The sequence below is a fragment of the Equus quagga genome, chromosome 11, assembly GCF_021613505.1.
Source record: "Equus quagga isolate Etosha38 chromosome 11, UCLA_HA_Equagga_1.0, whole genome shotgun sequence".
NCBI lineage: Eukaryota > Metazoa > Chordata > Mammalia > Perissodactyla > Equidae > Equus > Equus quagga.
In genome coordinates this window covers 72090044-72112013 of record NC_060277.1, presented here as the reverse complement: position 1 = coordinate 72112013, position 21970 = coordinate 72090044, and the positions used below count along the sequence as shown (strand labels likewise).

At 48.9% G+C, this 21970-nt stretch overlaps 1 protein-coding gene across 1 annotated transcript in view; it reads left to right on the top strand.

The window, feature by feature from the left end:
• The first annotated feature begins 10137 nt into the window (after nucleotides 1-10137).
• Nucleotides 10138-21970, top strand: part of RPH3AL (rabphilin 3A like (without C2 domains)) — a 141651-nt gene continuing 129818 nt past the window's right edge. Inside the window, exon 1 of the mRNA XM_046676259.1 lies at nucleotides 10138-10181. The gene's annotated coding sequence lies outside the window, so the exon portion shown is untranslated. The remainder of the gene's footprint in view (nucleotides 10182-21970) is intronic.

Genomic DNA, 21970 nt, shown 5'->3' with positions numbered 1-21970 from the left:
GGTGGACAAAATCGTTTGTGTGGAGAATTGCAGTTCTTATAGGCCAATGCTGAGGGACCTAACTAAAGTTTAAGAACAGAGTCTGTCGAAACGAAGGTAGAAGTCAATGGGGTCATTCCTGCTGAGGGTGTCAGAGGCTCAAAAATGAGCAATATGTTTGTTCAAATGTTCTACGTGGGGCCAAAAAGAACCAAGGCAAGATGGGGTCAGGCTGGCATCTGTAGAAAGAGAACAGACGTAGAGTATCCGGACTATGGACTTCCAATCCTTTCTGAAAGGGTCAACCTTGGTGCGCATCAGAATCCTTGGGAAAACATATTAAAACATGACTCCAGTCTCCACCTCCAGATTCAATGTCAGGGCCTGTGAATCTGCATATTTAACAAGCCTTCAGGCGCTGCTGACACAAGAGGCCCTGAGGCCACTTATTTGAGAAACTGGTTTAAAGTGTAAACATCATTCCCAAATAGACACACACACAACCAGAAGCCTTCAGCCGGCACCCACAGTAATGATCTCCTGCCCAAGAAACCCCTGTGTCTCATGCCTACTGGGCCCTGCGCCCTGTTGCTATTTACTTTTTCATGGGCCAATTATCTCTAAGTTGCAACCTTGCAGCCTTCCCTGTCTAGATGATCATTACCCAGCTGACTCTGCAAAACCCAGACCTTCACCTTGGCCCGCAGGTAACTCCAAGGCTTCCCCAGTGTGCCAGGTGACCAAGGCCACCTTATCTCTGCCCATCTCCCTTCCTGGGCATGGATTCTAGGAGCTCTCTTTGAAGCTGTGGTCCCAAGTTGTGGCCCCAAGCTCTGGGGACTAAGCAGGCAAGAATATTTGATGGGATAGGAGGTCTGACTTCCCTTGGCCTGCTGTGGTTTATTAATGATAAAGAGCATTGGGTCCAGTGGCAAAGTGCATGCGTAGCCCCCAGATCTTGGTTTCTAACACCACTCCCCAATAAAAGGAAGCAGGGCTCTTGGAGAAATGGCTGATTCTAGGACTGGGGCAGGAAATATACAAAATGAGTCTCGAGAATCTTGTAGTGCCAGAAAGTAAGGAAGTGCCCCCGACCCCTGACAACAAGACCCAAAAAAGTCCACATTGATAGGGAAATGTCAGAGGGGCACAGGAGCCAACTGAAAGCGTTCCTAATAGTCAAAGCTGGGACAATTTGAGCAAAAAAATAAACAAAGCAGTATTGGATTATAACCCAAAGTATAAAATAAATATTCATGAGTCCATACTGAGATAAATAAATGATTGAATAAGTTAATAAATGGAGGATAAAAGAAAACACTCTGTTTCCTTGACTCTCAATATTAGTTCTGTCACCAGATGTGTCACATTGCTAGAATACCATTTAGTCATTAGTAATTAGTCCAGTCTGTCATCATATCGTATGAAAATGGCTCCCACGGCAAGGTCACTCAAGTTTGCAGGTTTTCACTCAGGCTTGTGAGCTTCCGAAAGCAGGAGCGGTCCCAGCAATATGTGGCTTCGCCCCTTCAAGCATCTGGTATAACTGATCTAAGAGATACTATCATCTCTTGCCCTGAGCCTCTCTCGAGGTGTTAATGTAATAGCGGATTTCCCACGTTACCTAACCCATTTATTCCTTCCCTTGCCCTCAGCAACTATTCCTCCTTCTCTCCATTTATACTCACACTTTTCCACCTTTGGAAGGGATGTAGTTTCAGCCACGCTGCTGGTCCGGGTTGCAGGCAGAGATACTGGTCCAGCAAGTCCCTCCCCCGCAGTGCACTCCCGTCACATGGGGTAAAGTTACACAGGCGCAGAACGAGCGAGCGGGGCATTTTTACCACCAGGCAATATGGCCTCATTCATGGTTAACCCCAGTTTAGCCTGACGGGGTGAAGGCAAACCACCCCATCTGGCCCTCAGGGATTCTGACAGAAGGTTTAAAAACGCAGTTACAGTTTCTTGTTTAGGCATCATCCCTGCTTCCAGCACGTGCGGTTGTAGCCCTGCTCCTGTGACCACTTCTTCCATCGGAGTGGAGGCCTTTCAAACGGGATGTGACCGTTCTCCTTGGAACTGCTAGTCACGCACCAAGCAGTTCTTGGCCGGTCTGTCTGGAGCTGTTTATAGGGCACCGTACAAGTGACGATGGAATCCTCATGCGGTTCAGAGTCGTCCTAGGGGACGAGAGGCTTCCTGCCCACAAGGATGTCCTCCTCGCATTGTCCAGGCAGCACGGTGCTGCGTAAATCATTTCTGTTTTATGATGGAACACTTCTGGGCACTGCGATCCCCATTAGTGTTTCTCTGACACCACCCAAGACATCATGGGTATTTCAGGTCTCAAGATTACTTTTTGTCCTTTAGCCATAGTGGCAGTTGCAATTAATGCCCAATAGCAAGCTAGTAAATGCCCCTGAAATGGAGTCTCTTATCCCAAGCTCCAGTAGTCATTGCCGGGAGGCGCTCACAGGGTCTTGCTGTAAGCTGCAGTCTACACTCCACACAGGGCCATTGCACAGAGACTACGTCCCCAGCACCCTCCAGCTTCTGTTCTGACTGCGGGGCTCCAGCAATCTGACTGATTCCCATTTAACATGTCCAGCGAATATTGCTTGAAGGGTGGATTTGCTCGCCTTCTGTTTTACAATACCCGGTAGGAGAAACGTTGCCCAGTCAGACACAATGTCCATCCTCATAATTCAGTCAGATAAAAGAGACACAACCACTTTCTGTAAAGCCTGTTCAAACATTCCAATTCCCCTAAAATTGTTTTTTTTCTAAAGATTGGCACCTGAGCTAACAACTGTTGCCAATCTTCTTTTTTTTTTTCTTCTGCTTTTTCCTCCCCAAATCCCCCCAGTACACAGTTGTATATTTTTTAGTTGTGGGTCCTTCTAGTTGTGGCATGTGGGACGTTGCCTCAGCGTGGCCTGATGAGTGGTGCCATGTCTGCGCCCAGGAACCGAACCAGCAAAACCCTGGGCCGCTGAAGCAGAGCACCCAAAGTTAACCACTCGGCCACGGGGCTGGCCTCCATCCTAAAAATTTTACCTTAATTCCATCAACCCGCACATTTCTGACTTTAGCCTCCACTAGGGCTTCATCAGCAGGTTTTGGTTTTACGATACTAGAGAGAGGGAGTGTTCCCCAGCCGGACATAAGATGCATTCCTATAAAACATTCAGGGAAAGGAGGCACAGCTTCTTTACATGAAGCCCGTTTAACCTTCCCTCCGTTCATCATCCTATCCACCCTCCCATTTTTAGGTCCTCTCAGACTAATTGCAGCCCCCATACAGCCTTTACCAATGGGATTTAGAACCACAGTTTGTGGGGCTCCCATGTAAAGGAGTCCCAGAAACTTCTCTTCTCCACCCCATGACCATTTTACCCCTAATGTGCAAAAATCTTCGGGGCCCTACTGATGGGACAGGTCACCCTGGCCCTTTTGTCGATTTTTTTTTTTTGAGGAAGATTAGCCCTGAGCTAAACTACCACCAATCCTCCTCTTTTTGCTGAGGAAGGCTGGCCCCGAACTAACATCCGTACCCATCTTCCTCCACTTTATATGTGGGATGCCTGCCACAGCATGGCTTGATGAGCGGTGCCATGTCTGCACCAGGGATCCAAACCGGCGAACCCTGGGCCGCCGAAGCGGAACGTGCACACTTAACCACTGTGCCACCGGGCTGGTCCCCTGTTGATCTTTACCTTGATTAATCTAGCTAACCACTGCCCCAAGGCTTTGCTGGTCAGGTTTCTTGTTATAATCTCTGTCTTCTGGCTTTTTAAATTTCTCCAAACTGGGGTTAGTAGAGTAGACCTGTTTGGAGCTTCTTAAATTTGGGGGATCAGCAGAGAGTCCCTTTGGCCCACCCAGCATTTGGCAGGGCTGTGTTAAGACCTTTGTTTTAAGTCTATCAATGTCCGTTTTATTCATCCCATTTCTTAATAACCGACTGAAGATTTCCACCTGCTGGGACGAGTCCTGTGACTCTCCTCTTTCTGTTTCCTCTTTGTTTTACTTCTATCAATGTTTGCTTTATTCACTTTCTTTTTTTCTTTCTTTCTTTCTTTTTTTTTTTTTGGTGAGGAAGCCATCTGAGCTAACATCCATGCCAATCTTCCTCTATTTTGTATACCGGTCACCACCACAACACGGCTTGATAAGTGATGTAGGTCCATGCCTGGGATCTGAACCTGCGAACCCAGGTTGCTGAAGTGGAGCATGCCAGACTTAATCACTATGCTACTGACCCAGCCCTATTCACCGTATTACTTAATAATCATTTAAAAATTTCCACCGTGCTTAAATCAGTCCCCTGACTCTCTGCCTTTGCCCCTTCTCTCATTAATTAACCTAATGTGTTTATTAACATCTTTAAGACCCATGAGGGGAAGCTGAGATGTCAAATTTGATAAGGCTTCCTGCGTGAACTGTTGTTTGGTTTTGCAGCAGTAAGTTTATATGGGGTGCCCATGTGAAAGGAGCCCCCTTAACCGTAGCATTTACCATAACCTGGGTGATGGGCGTATTCAGCAGGTGAAGATCCTGGTCATCATAAAGCCATCCCACGTGGCTTGCATGCTAAGCATATGAGCTTCTTCATCTAGGGTGCTCCACTCAGCATTTATAGGGGAAGGTGGACAGTCCCCCTTCTCAGGGTAGACAGACCTTCCAGTGGCTTTCATCCAGTCCACGAGGCCGGTCGTTCCCTCAGGAATAAGCTCCTTTGTGTCTGGATCACGTACAGTCATCTGTGGTTGTTCCATAGTGAGCTGTGGCTCCTGCATCAACCCAAGCATGTTCTTCCACTCTGCAGTCTACAAAATCAAAGACGCTTCTCCTAGATTATGCTCACAATCCACTTTAGTGAAGGTTCCTCAGGAAACTGATGATACCGATCCTCAAAATGAAGCAACTCCTTCATATCACACCCTCGGCTTTCAGTGGTTTCTTGGTTTTGCGCTTCCTCCACATTGACTATCTTTTTGGTGACCAGACGTCTTAGAGGTACAAACTTTCTGTTGTCTCTGCATAGGTTTTCTCTTGCGGTGGCTTTGAGGCCAGTGGCCGAAGCTTAGACTGACCAGAATCTGAGCTTAGTCTAGCCTCAAAGTCCAACCCAGAACTCTCTTTTAATTTCTTTTAGCTGTTGCAGAGAACAATAACCAAGGGATTGAATATTTTGCCTTTTTCTTACTGTTGGCATTTCCTGAGGCATCCAGCGACCAGCTCCCTGGAGCTGGATCCATCTCTAAATTGTGTTAGTGACTTTTGCCTGTCCTAACTCAGCACAGCACGGCTGCTGCTCTAGACCGTGGGTCACCACATGGCCACTCAGGAACTAAAGGTTCCTCATCCCCCGCCTTTTCATCCTTTCTCTTCCCAAACCACGTTTCCCTGAGCCAGGGCCAATCTAGCAGATCCCACTTGTCTGATGGTTTCCTTTGCGTCACACGACACTTCTGGCACCAGATGTACCAATTTTTCCACACCAAGCAATTCTCCAATTCTTGGCAGACACCTGCTGGGGATCCTACCGTTTAACTCAGTTCTGACTTAACTGCCCAGAGTTAGAGAAGACCCCACAGATTAAGGGCTCAACCCCACAAGACTGTCCTCCCGGCCACTGACGACACCAATTGCAAGTCTGGGCCTCCCATACTTTTAAATGACTGGTTACATATTAGGGGTTCCCACGACTCCCTCATGGGTTCAATACTTTGCAAGAATGGCTCACAGAACCCTGGGGAAATGGTTTACTATTACCAATTTATTACAGAGGATATATTAAAGGATACAACGGAACAGCCACATGAAGAGGTACACAGGGCAAGGTACGTGCGAAGGGGTGCAGAGCTTCCATGTCCTGTCTGGGTGGGTCACCCCCCAGCACCTCCACGTGTTCACCACACCGGAAGCTCTCGTTCTGAACCCCTTCCGTGAGGATTTTTACAGAGGCTTCGCTACATAAGCATGATGACTAAATCATCGGCCACTGATGATTAGTCAACCTCCAGCCCCTCCCCAGAGGTGGGGGGCGGGGCTGAAAGTTCCAACCCTCTAATCACATGATTGGTTGTCCCCCACCCCCCCAACCAGCTCACCCATCCTTAAGGGCTTTCCGAAAGTCACGGGGCTTGTTACGAATAACAAAAGATGTTCCTTTCACCTTTGTCACTCTGGACCATTTCCAGAGCCTGGGACAAAAACCAAATATAACAAGATGGTCCTATAACTCTTATCGTGTAGGAAATTAGAATGGTTTTAGGAGCTCTGGCCTGGAGCTGGGAAGAAGACCAAAATATATATTTCTTATGATATCACAGTATCACAGGAGAGAAGAGACAAATCTCTTTTTGAGATTTGAAAAGTTCCAAATACATTTTGTAGCTTCTCTACGCTAAAGGAGGGGGAACATAACTCCCCGCTTCTGAAGTGTGGGCTGTGCCGAGTGGCTTCTGGGGAAAGAGTAACCTTGGAGTGGAGAAACCTGACAAAGACACCTTAGTCAGGTGGTCAAGGCCAACGTCAACAGTGTAATCATGTCTGTAGTATGTACTCTTGAAATGATGTGGTGAAAATGACTCTTCCCCTCTCTTGTCTTCCTCCCCAAACCCATAGCCCCTGTCTAATCATGGGAAAAACATCAGACAAATTCCAATAGTGGGGCATCCTACAATATACCCGACAGGTACTGCTCACAGCTGTCGAGGTCACCAGAAACAAGGAAAGTCTGAGAAACTGTCACAGCTAAGAGGAGCCTAAGGAGACATGACAATTCAATGTAATGTGATATCTTGGAAGGGATCCTGGCACATAGAAAGGACGTTAGGCAAAAACTAAGGAAATTGGAATAAACCGCAGACTTCAGTTAATAATAATAATGTATCAATATTGGTTTATTAATTATAACAAATGTACCATACTAATGTCGAATGTTAATGACAGAGGAGGCTGTGTGTGTGTGTGTGGCGGTGGGGGCGATAGATTTGGGAACTCTCTGTATCATCTGCTCTATTTTCCCATCACTCGAAAATTGTTCTAAAAATAGTCTGTTAATTTTTTAAAAAGGCAAGCTGGGGAGAAAAAAGAGCAATGGAGAGCTCCAGTTGTGCCAGAACGCCTGAGGGTTCAGAGTAAAGAAGGTGAGGGATGGTACCCCCTCCATCTCATCCTTATCTACATCCTAGGGAGCTAGGGCATTTACAAAAATGTCCTGGGCTGCCCATGTCTCCAAACCAACCTGGAGAGATGCATTTCGGGACGTCAAGACTGAGGGTTCTTGGGGTGTCCTGCCAGTTTATACCAACTTGTTCACACTGCCCGCTCCCCTCCCCCAATCTTCCGAATGTGTCATAGGAAACATACAGAAAGAGCTGTGGTTCACTGGACCAAAAAGACGGCAAGTGCCTTGAAGTAAGGAGAAGAGAGTTGAGTTTTAACCGCTAATTTCTGCCAGTGTGTCTCTGGCCATAGCTATGAGCACATCTATAACCTAAGGACATGCACATCCATGTCACAGATTATTACATCGATCAGTGGCTCTTCGAAATATATAAACTCTGTAACGAGGATGTGTTCTATTCATAAAGTATTCAGTTACAGGTGGTCTCACCTGTGGGAGTGAATCTATGTAAGTAATATCCATTTACCTTTGTCTCACAGACTGAATATAAGAGAGACATGTGTCCCCCACACATGCAAATAGATTGCTGATTCTCTTTACTTTCTGATGGAGCCTCAGAATGCAAGGATTTAAGACTGGAAACAACTGGCCAGCTGAAGTCCACATCCCTGGCAGGGTATATGCGGCCCCTCTCACACTGGTCCCAACCTTCCACTCGGGCCTCTTTTTCTGCTCTGTCTCCCCATTTGCCGTCTCCAGCTTTTCAACATTCCCTTTCTTGCCTTTGCACCTGCTGTTCCTTCTACTGCAATGTCCTTCCTCATCTGGCCCACCTGGGACACTCCTATTCAATCTTTGAGACCCTGCAAAGGGTTTCCTCTGAAAGGCCCCCTCTGAGCCCTGCCACACCATAGTTCACCCCTCTGTGTTTCTTTGTGTCTTATACAGCCACAGAGGTAGGAGGGCCCAGTGGCTCTGCCACTGCCTGGCTGTATGACCTTGGGCAAATTACTTAAGGTGTTTATGTCTCAACTCGCATAGCAGTAAAATGGGGATAAACGGGGCCCTACTTCACATGGTACCTGTGTGCTGCAGAGGCAGGGGTGGGGCACTTTCCCCAGCTGCGGGAAGGGGAGCTTCCTCTCCCATCTGCACACTCTCTCCGTGACACTGGAGTGAGAGCCTGTGCAGCAGCTCGTGGCTGGTCGAGGGTGGTGTGCACGCTTGTTATGCTGGTGTGTGCACACATGTGGAAGTGTGTGTCCCTCTACAGTGAGCCTGAAGGAGCCCACCCCTAAGAGGATGAGGTTATGCTGGACGTGTGTGTGTGTGTGTGTGTGTGTATGTGTGAATGGGACGGGCCCGAGTGTACTGCCTTGTGGGCCAAGGGCATAAACACTGTGCCAGGAGAGGAGGAAATGGCTTTTTAAGCTAACTGGGAGGCTGTGTCGGCTCTCACGTGTGAGCTCCCCCACCCTGGGGCATGGTGCACAGCCAGACAAATACTGTTTTGTTACTGTCATTGGGACTATGTGGCGGTAAGGTCTGGTGAAACAAGGGTTAAGTGAAACAAGGAATCCCCAGTCTAGCCAGAGCCTGGCACATAGCAGAGGTGCAATGAGTAGTTTGCTGAAAGCTTTGATACTAAAGGAATAAAGGCTAGAGGGCATTCGCTTTGTATAAGCCCCCAAGAGGTGCAGCTGTGGGCAGGAAGAGGCGCTGCGGGAGGCTATGTCAGGTCAGTGTATTAATCTATTTCAGGTGGTCAGCTGTCCAAAAAGAGGCTAGGTCACCCCAGAGATGGCAAGGGCTCTGTCACGGGCTGTGCAAGCAGAGGTGTGAGCCACTCCTGGAGGGGTGATTGTGGGGTGGGAGCGGGGCTACAGCCTGGAGAGTCCTTCCAGCCTTGAGGTTTTAGGGTTAGTGAGGTGACGCGGGTGGTGGTGATGTTAATAACTACTGCTGATTGAGTCTTACAGCGAGCCAGGCCAAGGGTCAGGGGCTTCCCCAACACGACCTCACTCAGTCCTCACATTGGGAATATTATTATGTCCATTTTGCACATAAAGAAAGAGAGGCTTAGCCACTAGCTCCATTGGCGGTTTAAATTTAAATTAAGTAAAATTAAATGAAATTTAAAAGTCCATCCCATGTGACTAGCGACTCCTGGGCAGCACAGCAATATGACATTTCCATAGCTGCAAAAACTTGACTGGACGGTGCCAGCTTACAGAGATTTGCTCACCTGCCCAAGATCACATCTCCCGTGGGAAAGATCCAGAACCCAGTTGCAGGTCTGGCCCAGGTACTGCTAGGGGCTGCTGTGTGAGTCTGGAAGCTAGGACTCCCAAATCTGGTTATCACTTAGCTACTGATTTTGGGGATTATCTCAGGAAACCATTTCATAAGAAATTGTTGGGTCATACCGTTTCCCTGGTAGAGAATGAGGGTAACAGGGCCCAGCACTGCCTTTCCATTCTCCCCGACTCCCACCCACCCCATGCAAAGCCAGGCACGGAGGCTCAGAACGCGCAGAAATGGAGAACAGCGCAGAGGTTCTTGGAACAGTGGAAGCAAGACATCAGGCTGATGAGAGCTTTAGCTTTTTGTGGCTGTTTCCTTTAGTGACTGTAGCAAGTTGCCTCAGTTTGTCCCTCCATCAATGGAGCATTCATTCATTCATTCATTCAACAAACACGAGTTGAGCTCCAGCTAGCGCCAGACACTGTTTCAGGCCCCAACACGCACACCTGCCCTCCTTTTGCCTCCTGGGATTGTTAGAACGGGTCATTTCAGAGTTTTGGGACTTGAAGCTACTTAGGAAAAAGAGACTGACGTTTGCTATCCCATAACCAGAAACGAAAGCCGTTCCACGGCGAGGATAGCCATCGGGAGGGGCCCTGGCCTCCCGCCTCCCGGGCGACCTCAGGCCCGGGTTCTCCCGCCCGCGGCAACAGGTCTCAGGTCGAGAGGGGCGGGGCGGGGCGGGGCGGTGCCTGGGTCCCCTCGGCCGCCGCCAGAGGGCAGCCAGGGAGCGCGCCGGGCGGCAGGGCCGAACCCCCAGGTAAGTCTGCCTCAAGTGGGGCCGCCCCCCTTTCGGGACCCGGTCCCCCAGGGCTGGGGGGTGCGTTTGGCTCCGCGCCGGGGCCCGAGGGGGCGCGCAGGGCGGCCTGGAGCGGCGGGCGGGCCCTGGGGGCCCCTTGCGCACGGGGAGGGGGCGAGTCCCGGGCTGGCGGGGCGCGGACAGGGCCTGCCGCCGCGCTCTCCTCGCCGCCGCGCTGCCCTCGCCGCCGGCCTCGCCCGAAGCCTGGCGCTGGACCCGAGCGGCCCGGGGCGGCGCCTGGGCGCGGCCCCCGGAACGGTTCGCGCTCTGCGTCTGGCCTGCAGCCTGCCAGGGGCCCTCCGGGCAGCCCGTCGTGCGCCCCGAGCCGGGGGGCGGCGGGGGCGGCAGCGGAGGGGAGGGCCGTGGGCGGCGAGGGCGGCCGCAGACGGCAGGCGGCGCTGGGGCGAGCGTTCCCGGCGGGCGAGTCAACAAGTGCCGTGTTTACCGAGCGCCCGCCGGGGCGCGCACGTGCGGCGGGAGCGGCCTCGGTGTCGCCGCGGCCGACCGCGCCCGCGTGGGGGCAGCGCGCCACTGCCCCTGGGCCGCCCGGCCTTGCCTTGGGTGAGGGTCCCGCACTCCTGATGATTGGCGTGGAGCGCGGTGGTGGGCCTGGGCCCTGGCAGGTTGGGATTTTCGCCTGTGGTTCGGTGGTCAGGAGTGGATTCCGATGGGTGCCAGGAGTGTGTGAGGTGGGGATGGAGGTACTTCTCAAGGCCCAGGCAGGAGTCCCCCGGTTCATCTCTTCCAGCCTGAGAATCCCGCCCTGGCTTGGTTTTTCAGGCCTCGGAAACCCTCTCCCAGCAGTCAGGCCCCCCGCTGTTTTTCCCAGGCAGACGGTTTGGAGGAAGTGCTGAAATCCATCCAGGGCGCCTCCCTGCCTTCAGGATGAAGGCTCTGGACTCACAGTGGTGCCCATGACACCTGCGCTGTGGGGGCGGAAGCCTCCTTTCTTGGGCTGCAGCCAGGGCTCTGCTGGGAGGTGCGGGAATTTTGTCCCCTGCCTGGTTGCTCAGAAGGCTGAGGACCTGACTTTCCCACCTGGGTCTGTAACACCCCCTCTGCCCACCCGGAAGGTTGCCCTGGGGAGAGGTGTGATGGGGAAGGTGGAAACCCATCCACAGTGAGACCAGGGCCAGGGGCATGCGGGTGAGTGGTCAGGCTCCATCTGTGCAGCCACGTGGGAACCTTTGCTCCTCCCAGCAGTCCCAGGGCTGGGGCACTCAGCCGGTGTCCCTGGACACCCTGGTAAGAGCATTGGTAAAGCCAGGGCTGCAGTCCAGTGCCCCTCCATCCCCCACACCTTGAGAGGTTGTGCCCTTACCCGCGTCTCCATGCCCCTCCATCCTCCTGCCTCTGTCATCCACTTGGCGTCCCATCTCTTGGGGGAAAAAACAGGCATCGGAGCCATAAGCTTCCTTTCCTCTTTTCTCTCACTGTCACATTTTCCCCAGCACTCTGCACCTGCTGCCTGCCTCTCGGCTCCCCTCTTAATCCTCCGCAGCCTGGCTGCTGGTCTCACGCTTTCCTGAAACTGCTTCCCTGAAAGTCGTCTTGTTTCCAAACACTGCTCTTTTGTCAGCCTTGCCCTTCTGCCCGGGAAGCTCGCCCCTGTGTGTGTGTGTCCTCTTTTCAGCCTTCTCTGCTGTGATTTCCTAGGCACTCCTCTCTCCTGGCTTTGTTCTTAATTCTCCATTGTTCCTTCGCCTCTTTGGATCCCTCTTTTCTGGGAGGTCTCATGAGGCCCCGTGTTAGCTTCTTGGGGAGCTCGCCCTCTGGGTTCTAGCTCCAGGGCTGGCTCCTTGGATGTCCAGTGACTCCCAGACTCAGGGTGTCCGAGTCTGGCCTCCTCCTCCTCCCGGGCAGCTGCCCTTGCTTCCTCCTCAGCAGTGGGTTTCCTCCTCTGCTGTCACTGTTCCCTGAAGTGTCTCTGCTGCTTCCCGCCCCTTTGTGACAGGGCTACAGCGTCTCAGGCCAGAGTTCAGAGGCCCCTTAGCTAGTCTCTCTGATGCCAGAATTCCCTCCAGCCCCTGCAGTCCATCTGGCGTGTCACCTCTAGACCAATGGTCCTTTTCACCCTGTCACTGACCCCTCTCCCATGAGGATCTTTGGAGGCTCCGGGTTTTGCCCCACACAAAGGCCAGCTCCTCTACCTCATGTGGCTCCTCGCTCATGTGGCCTCTCTCCAGAACCACCTTCCAGACCGCCGCTTCTTCCCTCCCCACCGTGGTCACATGCTCGCCCTTCCCCTTTGGGACCAGTGCAGACACTGTCTTCCTGGGAAAGCTTGGCCTCTCCCAGCTGCACTGGAGGCCCCTTTCCTGGCCTTCCCACGGCCCGTGCCCTTGGGGCCACCGTCTACCACTGTCTGTCTGCTAATCGCAGGCCCCTTTGTGTTCTTGAAACCTCTCCCCTTCCTCCTGGATCCCCAGGACCAGGTACCCAGTAGGCGCTGCATAAAGGCATCCCCCTGCCCCCAAACCTCCAAGAACATGTCCTGTCATCCTTTAGAGTCTGTGTCAAACTCCACCTCCTTCTGGACTCTTCCAGTGGTCCAGATTCCCCTTGGTCTACACTCCTGCCAGGCTTATTGATGGAGTCATTACGGTTTGTGCCACCCAATTTAATCCCTTGTTCTGTTAGCCTCCAGTTGTGTCATGGGTGAGAGATGCCTTTCTGGCTCTTGATCACACCAGCTGTTTGTCGAGTGGTTATGTGTCAGGCGTGTGCCAGTCTTTCCAGGTGTTTCCTCATGTGTATTATCCTCTCAGCGCCCAGCGGGGTAGGCGCTGTGATTGTTTTCATTATGCCCGTGAGGACACAAACCCAGAGAGGTCAAGGGACCTGTGGAAACCGCACAGCTGGTAGGTGGGCAGAGCCGAGGTTGGAACTCAAGTCTGTCTGACTCCGAGACTGGTTTTCAATGGTGGGATTTGTCCAGGGAAGCGCGTGCCTTGTCCAGGGAGCCACCTGGCGCAGGTGTGTGGGGTGTCCTGGTGGTTTGGGCAGCTGGTTGCTTGGGACTTTGCTGGACTCTAGGAAAAGACTTTGTAACAGAACAGATGGTTAACGGTGGGACCAGTGACTCAGGGAGGCCGTGATATCCACCCTGGGGGCCTTTGAAACGGGCTGTGTGTGTGTGAAGAGTTGTGGAACAGAGAACCCCGAGGGACCCTCAGGTCATTTCTTCCCCTTGAGGCACTTTTAAATGCTGTTTTTGGTAAATAAAATCAATCGTGGTCCCCCAAACAGTAGCGCCTTCAACTAAGTTTCTTTAGGAGCTGTCCTTCCCTTCCCTCCACAGGTCACTGTCATATGAAAATGAGTCCCTGCTGTGAAACACAGTTGCCATGGCAACCAGTAGTGCGCATCCCCAAGTCTCTGGCTCCTGGGTCTCTGCACGGTACGCTTCCAGGGGCTTTTTCCATCTTTGTCGCCTGAAAAAATGAAATACTCCAGTTCACTCACCTTTTGCACGGACATTTAAAATGTTTATTTCTCCAGGCAGCAATTTCTGGGCCCTGTCGGTGCCCCTGCAGCTTGTCACCGGGCTGCTGGCACACCATTAATAATGACCCCGGAATGGTGCCCCCGGTGTAGGTCACATTCGGAGTGAAATCCAGTGTCCTCTGGGTAAAAGGTCAGTGTCTGCGGCTGCCCTGCATCCTTGGTGACTGGAGAGGCAGAGGGAGAGAGCGTGGCCCGGCCTAGAGGGGAGGGCTGCTTGCCGCGGCTCTGCTCCAGCTGGAGCTGCTGAAGTCGCTTATCTTCAGTTGCTCTCTCCTCCTGTGCGAGGGCTTTGCTCAGCTATCCTGGCAGGGGCTGCCCAGAGCAGGCTGCTTCAGGGGTGCCGAGAAAGAAGGAAACTGATGCACAGAGAGGTTAAGTGCTTGCCCAAGGCCACACAGCAAGTAGGTAGTGGAGTTGGGCCTTAGTCCTAGAAGTCGGACTTCTATGACAATGCTCTTTACTTGGTGCCATGTAAACAGTGGAAGGACTATGTTTGAAGAATGAAAGGGTGAATTGGAGAGGTGGGGCAGCTTGGCTTTATCGAGATTTGAGGCTTAAAGCGGTAGTTTTCAACTTTTTATGTCTTATGATGGTCAGAAGGCTGCAGTGAAAGGCATGTACTAGAATGCTCATAGCAGCACTATTGTAATGGCCAAGAAACTGGAAGTCACCCAGTGTCCATCGGCAGTAGAACGGGCAGATAAATTGGGGTGAATACACACAGTAGAACGCTAGACTGCTAGACACTGGGGATGTGGAAGCAGGGCCGGGTCAGCTCTCCTTTCCCCCCGTCCCCGCTACTCCGTCAAGTTTGGGGAGAGCTCGCTAAGCTGGCAGGTGGCTGGGTGGGTTCTCCCGAGTCCATAAGGGACCCTTTTCTCGCTGCCGTGATGCCTGGGGGTAAGCGAGGCGATGTGTATCACATTCTGTTGGTTGTGGGGTGTCGGCTTGGCCCCGAGAAGCTGGAGAATACGGCTGGTGCTGGGGCCCTCGGCACAGACACCCTCAACCCTCCAGCAGCAATGAGCTGCCTGCGGAACATCGGCATTTCAAGGACTGCGCCAGCCTGTAAAGTAAGCAGAGTTCGCCGGGAGAGCAGCGGCTCCCTTCACACGGCAGTTATTTGCTGCTAAAAATACCGGAGCACCTTATGTAAGCCGGCGGTTACGCAGTTAGCACCTTATATAAAAACCCTTAGTACTCCCTGGACCATTAATCAGGTGGGCGTTGCAGGGACTATTGTGGGCGTCATTACGAATTTGGGGTGGGTTTGCCTGGTGAGGGAGGTAAACCATCGTCAGTATCCAGCCCTGCCTGACTCACACAGCCGCGCTCAGGCCTAATTTACGTGTTAGTGCGTTTTCCTCTTTGGTTCTGGTCGTTCCAAGCCGTGGAGCTGATGCCAGGGTTTATAAAGTTTCCTCTTGCTCAGCCCCCACCTGCTTCTCATTCATGGATAGTGCGTCCTCTGATTCTCAGAACTGCAGCCTCTTGGGAGTAGAAGGGCCTCCTCCCCATTCAAGAGTCCTCTCAATGAGTAGCTGGGAGGGGTGGCCATTTGGTCTGTGCTGCCAGTGACCAGGGCAGCCCGCTTCATGGTTGGACAGTGATTTGAATAGTCAGGGACAGCGATGGAACCAAACTGAGACACAGAACGTGCCCAAATGCCAGGCTGTAACTGATGAGAAGAAATTTCACAGGGATCAGGTTTCTAAAGCCATGGGATCTAAGGCTTGGAAAGGAACGTCCCAGTGGACATCAATTTGGCAGAACCTGTTAAAATAAAAAATGTGTCTGCCCTATGACAGAGATTCTACTTCTCGGGATCTGCCCTAAAGAAACCCTGGCCTGTGTGCGCAGCTGGAAACTTCTGAGATGGTCTTTGTGACAGTTTGCAGTGGTGAAAAACCGTACACAGTGTGAATGTTCACTGGTGATAGAATAGTTACATAAACTCGAATTTTCATACCTGGGAGTACTATGCAGCTTTGAAAAGGAATTAGATAGATCTTTCTACAACAATAATGATGAATCTCTAAGGTTGTAACGTGAAGAAAGCAAATTTTACAGTGATAAATACATTACGATGCCCTTTACAGAAATGTATACACATAGTCCTTCCTACTTTATATGAATACAAATATATGTAACACACCTACGTGTAAAAGCATATAAAAACATCTAGAAAAATACATTCCAAATTTACAATAGCTGTTATCTTTAGAGAAGGGGGGAGAGGACCAGGACTGTGTGTGGGCGTGGGGGGATGATCAAGAAGAAATTTAGCCTTCTCTGTGATATTTAAAATTTTTAAAATAATTTTGTTGATGTTTAATTTATATACCACAAATAATTCACTCATTTTAAGTATACAATCTGTTTTAAATTCTTAAAAGGAAAAGTACTTATATAATTAAAAAATTAATGTCTAGGGGCCCAGCCCCATGGCCAAGTGGTTAAGTTCGCATGCTCTGCTTCAGCGGCCCAGGGTTTGGCCAGTTTGGATCCTGGGTGCGGACATGGCACCACTCATCAGGCCACACTGAGGCATCATCCCACATGCCACAACTAGAAGGACCCACAACTACAATATACAGCTATGTACTGGGGGAATTTGGGGAGAAAAAGCAGAAAAAACCAAAAAGATTGGCAACAGTTGTTAACTCAGGTGCCAAACTTTAAAAAAAAAAGAAAAGAAATGTGAAAAAAAAAAAATTAATGTCTAGTCTAACCCCCTTCCTGGTACAAGAAACTTCCTCCATCCATCTCTGAGTCATGGAGGGACTGTGACAGGAAGCTCACTGTATATAGTGTTTTGCATTTAGGGGCAGTTCACATAAGTAGAAATTCTTCCCTCTTTTGAGCTGAGATCTGCGTCTGTGTTGCTCTGCCTCTGAGTCTGTCCCTTTGGATCCATCTCAGTAGATTTTCCCTTTTCCATGAGGCAGGATTTTCACTGGTGCAAGATCCCTATCTTGCCCGCCTCCTCTAGGGGAGAAGGACTCCCCTCTTGCAGGGGTTCCTTGTGGAGTCTGTAGGGTGATATGGATCGTGCATTCCAGACTCCAGGCTGTGCTCAGCAACCGTCCTCCTAAAGTTTGTGCAGAACTGGACCCTCTGCCCTCAATGTTGCTTGACTGTGACATGCACTTCTTAAAAATAATGGTCATTTTTTTTCTTTGAGGAAGATTAGCCCTGACCTAACAACTGCTGCCAATCCTCCTCTTTTTGCTGAAGAAGACTGGCCCTGCCTGAGCTAACATCTGTGCCCATCTTCCTTTACTTTATATGTGGGACACCTGCCACAGCATGGCTTGCCAAGCGGTGCCATGTCTGCACCTGGGATCCGAACTGGCAAACCCCGGGCCACCGAAGCAGAAGTGTGAACTTAACTGCTGCGCCACCGGGCTGGCCCCCAGTTTTTTGAATTATAAAGGAAATTCATGTTCATTGTGGGAAATTTAGAAAGCACAGCAAAGCCCAAAGAAGAAAATAAAAATCTATGCTTATCAGCCTCCAGAGATAACCCCTTAGAAATCAAGATCATTCTATATAAATGATTATACCCGGCATTTTATTCAGCATGTTTCCTTGTCCTTAAGAGTATTGACTGACATAGATATACAGGACACTTTTTTCTCAGTTCAGTACTGTTTTTCTTTTATTGTTCTTATTTTTAAACCTAGAGAAGGTTTTAATATTTATGGTGTGTTGTGGACTTTTTGTGTTCTCCCAAAATTCATGTGGAAGTGCTAATGCCCAATGTGATGGTATTTGGAGATGGGGCCTTTGGGAGATGATTAGCGTTAGATGAGGTCATGAGGTGGGACCCTCATAATGGGATTAGTGCCCTTATAAGGAGAGACACCAGAGAGCTCCCTCTCCTCTGTGAGCTCACAGCAAGAAGGCTGCCGTCTGCAAGCCAGGGAGAGAGTCCTCACCAAGAAGCAACTTGGCTGCCACTCGATCTTGATCTTCCAGCCTCTAGAGCTATGCAAAATGCATGTGTGTTGTTGAAGGCCCCCGGTCTGTGGTGTTTTGTTATGGCAGCCTGAGCAGACTGATACGTGTGGTTGAGTCCATCAGCCCTTTCATTTTATGATGTCTTCCTTTGCTTTTGGATTTGAAAGGTCTTCCTCACCCCAAGGTCAGAGAAACATCCACCTGGATTTCCTTCTGGTTCTCTTTTGGTTTCAGCTTTTCCGTGCAGCACTCTCTTTTCCATTCAATTCTAATCCAATTGAAACTTATTTTGGTTTATCATGTGAGCTAAGACCCTGATTTTATTTCTTTCTAAATCGTCGACCCGTTCTTTCAGTTCAATTTCTTTCCCTACCGACTATATTTTAAATTTAATTTATTTTTTAATACAAGCATACCTTGGAGATATTGCAGGTTGGGTTTCAGACCACTGCAATAAGGTGAATATTGCAATAAAGTGAGCCACACAAATTTTGGTTTACCAGTGCCTATAAAAGTTATGTTTATACTGTACTTTAGTCTACTAAGTATGCAATAATAGCATTATGTCTAAAAAAAACAGTGTACATACCTTAATTAAAAAATACTTTATTGCTAAAAAATGTTAACCATCATCTGAGCCTTCAGGGAGTCATAATCTATTTGCAGGTGGAAGGTCTTGTAAAAAAAAAAAAAAAGCAGTATCTGCAAAGCACAGTAAAGTGAAGCACAATAAAACGAAGTGTGCTCTATACACTACGCTCATGTTGTTCACATTCAAAAGGTGCAGAAGGCGAACCGTGGAGTCTCCCTCCTCCCTGTCCCTTAGCCTCCACATGCAGTAACTGGTGTTCCTAGTTAATAGGTTTTTTTTTTTTTGAGGAAGATTAGCCCTGAGCTAACAACTGCTGCCAATCCTCCTCTTTTTGCTGAGGAAGACTGGCCCTGAGCTAACATCCGTGCCCATCTTCCTCCACTTTATATGTGGGACGCCTACCACAGCATGGCTTGGCAAGCGGTGGCATGTCCGCACCCAGGATCCAAACCAGCGAACCCCGGGCCGCTGAAGCGGAATGTGTGCACTTAACTGCTGTGCCACCTGGCCCCTAGTTAATAGTTTTTGATCTTGGACACTAGGCATCCTTCCTCCTTTCCTCGACTGACTTTAATTGTTGATTATAATGTACAGACATCTCAGTTTCCAGGTTTTCCATTTTCTATTAATCTATCTCTTTTTCCTCCACCATCACATTTTTTCTTATGACTTTATTATATATTTTAACACCTGGCAGTGCAAACTCTCTTTCCGGATTTTCTTGGTTGTGCTTGCCTATTTATTCTTTCCTCTGTGTGAAATTTATAATCATTTCATTGGTTTTCTACAATTATTATTAGAATCCAATTTGGAATTACATTAAATTTATAAAATAATAAATATATTGAGTTTCCCTATGCAGAAATATGGTCTGTCCCATAGTGATCCGTGCCTTCTTTTCTATCATCTCTTCTTTTATGGCACTCAGTAAAGTTTCATAGATTTCTTGATGGAGGTGGTGAACATTTCTTGTTAAGTTTGTTCCTAGGTGTTTTATGTTTTTTTGTTGCTAGGGAATAGGCTCTCTTTTTTTCTGTTTTATTTTTAGCTGGATATTGTTGGAATGTAAGAAAGATTATTGATTTAAAAAAAGTATTGTGCAATAGGTATATATAGAAGAGCATATAAAACATATGTGTAAAGTTTAAAGAAGAAGAAGAAAGCAGACACATGCACAGCTAACTTGAAAACTAGAGCGCCATGGCCCTTTAGAAATTGCCTTTGTACCTCTCCTTAAATGGGTCTTTCTCTCTCTCCATCCCCAAGGGAGACGCTAACCTGAATTTTGTTGTAATCATTAACCTGCTCTTCTTTATGGCTTTACCACATAGGTTTATATCCTTACACAATACATTGTTCGATTTGTGTATGCTTTTGAACGTTTGTAAATGGAATCACACTGTTTTCCAGTTTTGTAATGAATATGTTTATGTGTGTGTGTTTTTGAGATTCATCCTCTTGTTGCATGTAGCTGTGGTTCCCTCCTTTTTCCTGCTATGTGTGAAGATACCCGATTTATTTGTCCCTTCCACTTGTTGATGGGCATTTGGGTTGTTTCTGCTTTTCCTTACTATCCTTAACATCCTTTCTGTGTGTGAGTTTCTCCAGGATGTATAGCTGGGAGCAGAATGATAAGGTCATAGGCTGCGTACATCTCCACCTCCCGCTCTTCTCCAAAGTCTGAAGCAGGGTGTATTCCCCGCAGCGCTGGGCCGAGTGCGGGATGCTCCCCATCCTCATCAATACACAGTGTCATCCATACTGGTAGTTTTTGCCGGTCTGGTGAGTGTGAACCAGTATCTCACGGTGGTTTAAATTGGCATTTCGATGATTACTACTAAGGTTGAATGTGTTTATCGGCTATTTGTCTTTCCTCATTTACACACCTGTTCTTGTCTCTATCCATTTATTTCCTATTGGATTATTACTGATTCATGAGAGATCTTCCCATATTCACATTCTGGTACAATCTTTTGCTTATTATATGTTGCAAATACTTCTCTCAGTTTGTGGCTTGCTTTTTCACTATCTTAATAGCATCTTTTGATGAACAAAACAGTCAGATACTTCAGCAAGCTTATCATTAACTAAAGTTCAATATTTGTTTATGTTTCTTTTCTTTTGTGGTAAAATGCGCAAACAATGAAATGCACAAATCTCATGTGTTCCATCCAGTAAGCTCGGGTAAACGCATATACCTGTGTAACCCAAACCCCTATCAGGATAGGGAACATGACTGTCACCCCAGAAAGTTCCCCGTGCCGCTTCCCGAGCAATCCCTGCCCTCTCCCGCAGGATCAACCACTATTCTGATTTTGTTCCACTGTAGGTCAGTTTTGCCTGTGCTAAAACTTCCTATAAATGGAGTCACATAGCATGTACTCTTTCGTTAAAGGCTTCATTCACTCTCTCTTGACCTAATGTTTTCAGATTCGTCCCTGTTGTTGTGTGTCTATCAGTATTTGCTTCCTTTTTATTGGTGAGTAATATTCCACCATGTGAATTTGTACGATTTGCTTATCCACTCACCCGTTGATAGAGCCCTGGGCTGTTTTTCATTTTTGGCTGTGGTAAATGGAGTGGCTGTAAGGCTTTTTGTTGACATACGTTTTCATTTCTCTTATATGTATTATTTCTCTTACATGTTTTACTTCAGTCAGGAGTGGAATTGCTGGGTCATAGGTTAGGTGTAACTTTTTTTTAAATACTGAAGCATAAGATCCATTCAGAAAACTGCACACATCCTACGTTTACTACTTGAATAATTTTTACAAAGTGAACACACCCGTGTAGCCATCTCCCAGGTCAGGGGGTGGGACCTTGGCCCAAGCTGGGCTGCTCACCTGGGCTGTCCATTCTGGAATCTGAAGCTTGAGCAGAGCGAAGCCAGGAGGGAAAGGATATTGGAGTCACTGATTCCCGCAGTGGCGTCTGATGAGACTTTGGGGCCACGATTCTTGCATCCACTAGGGTTCCTGCTTTCTCTCACATCACGATCTTCAGCCTTCCTATTGATTCCTCCTGTTGATACCAGGTATCACTCCAGTAAATTCCTTTCTGCTTACATCAGCCAGATGTGGCTTCTGTTGCTTGCAACCAAAGAATCCTGGTGGATTCAGTGTGCCCAACTACTCGCACCAAAAACTTAGTGGCGTGTGCCCCTCATGTTGCTAAAACTCAGGGTGGGTGCTACCTTGAAGCAGTTTTTACATGACCCATTTGAATACTTGGACTCCTGGGCTAACAAGGTGAGATCTCAAACAGGAATTCACTGTAGATCTAACTTTAGAAAGTTTGCGGCAAAGCTACTTTAGACATTTAGGCTGGGGCCGGCCCATGACCGAGTGGTTAAGTTCATGTGCTCCACTTTGGCAGCCCGGGTTTTGCCGGTTCAGATCCTGGGCGCAGACATGGCACCACTCATGAAGCCACGCTGAGGTGGCGTCTCACGTGCCACAACTAGAAGGACCCACAAGTTAAAAATATGCAACTGTGTACCGGGGGGCTTTGGAGAGAAAAAGGAAAAATAAAATCTTAAAAAAAAAGCATTTAGGCTTGATGAGGTGGTTTTTTTCCCCCCTAACTTTAAATTTAGTTTTCAGTTTTGAAACACTTTTCTCTCAGTCTCCAGTGGGAAGTTGATGGAGAACGCTGGCTTAATTTAGAGGGTGAAATGTAGGGGTGTGCA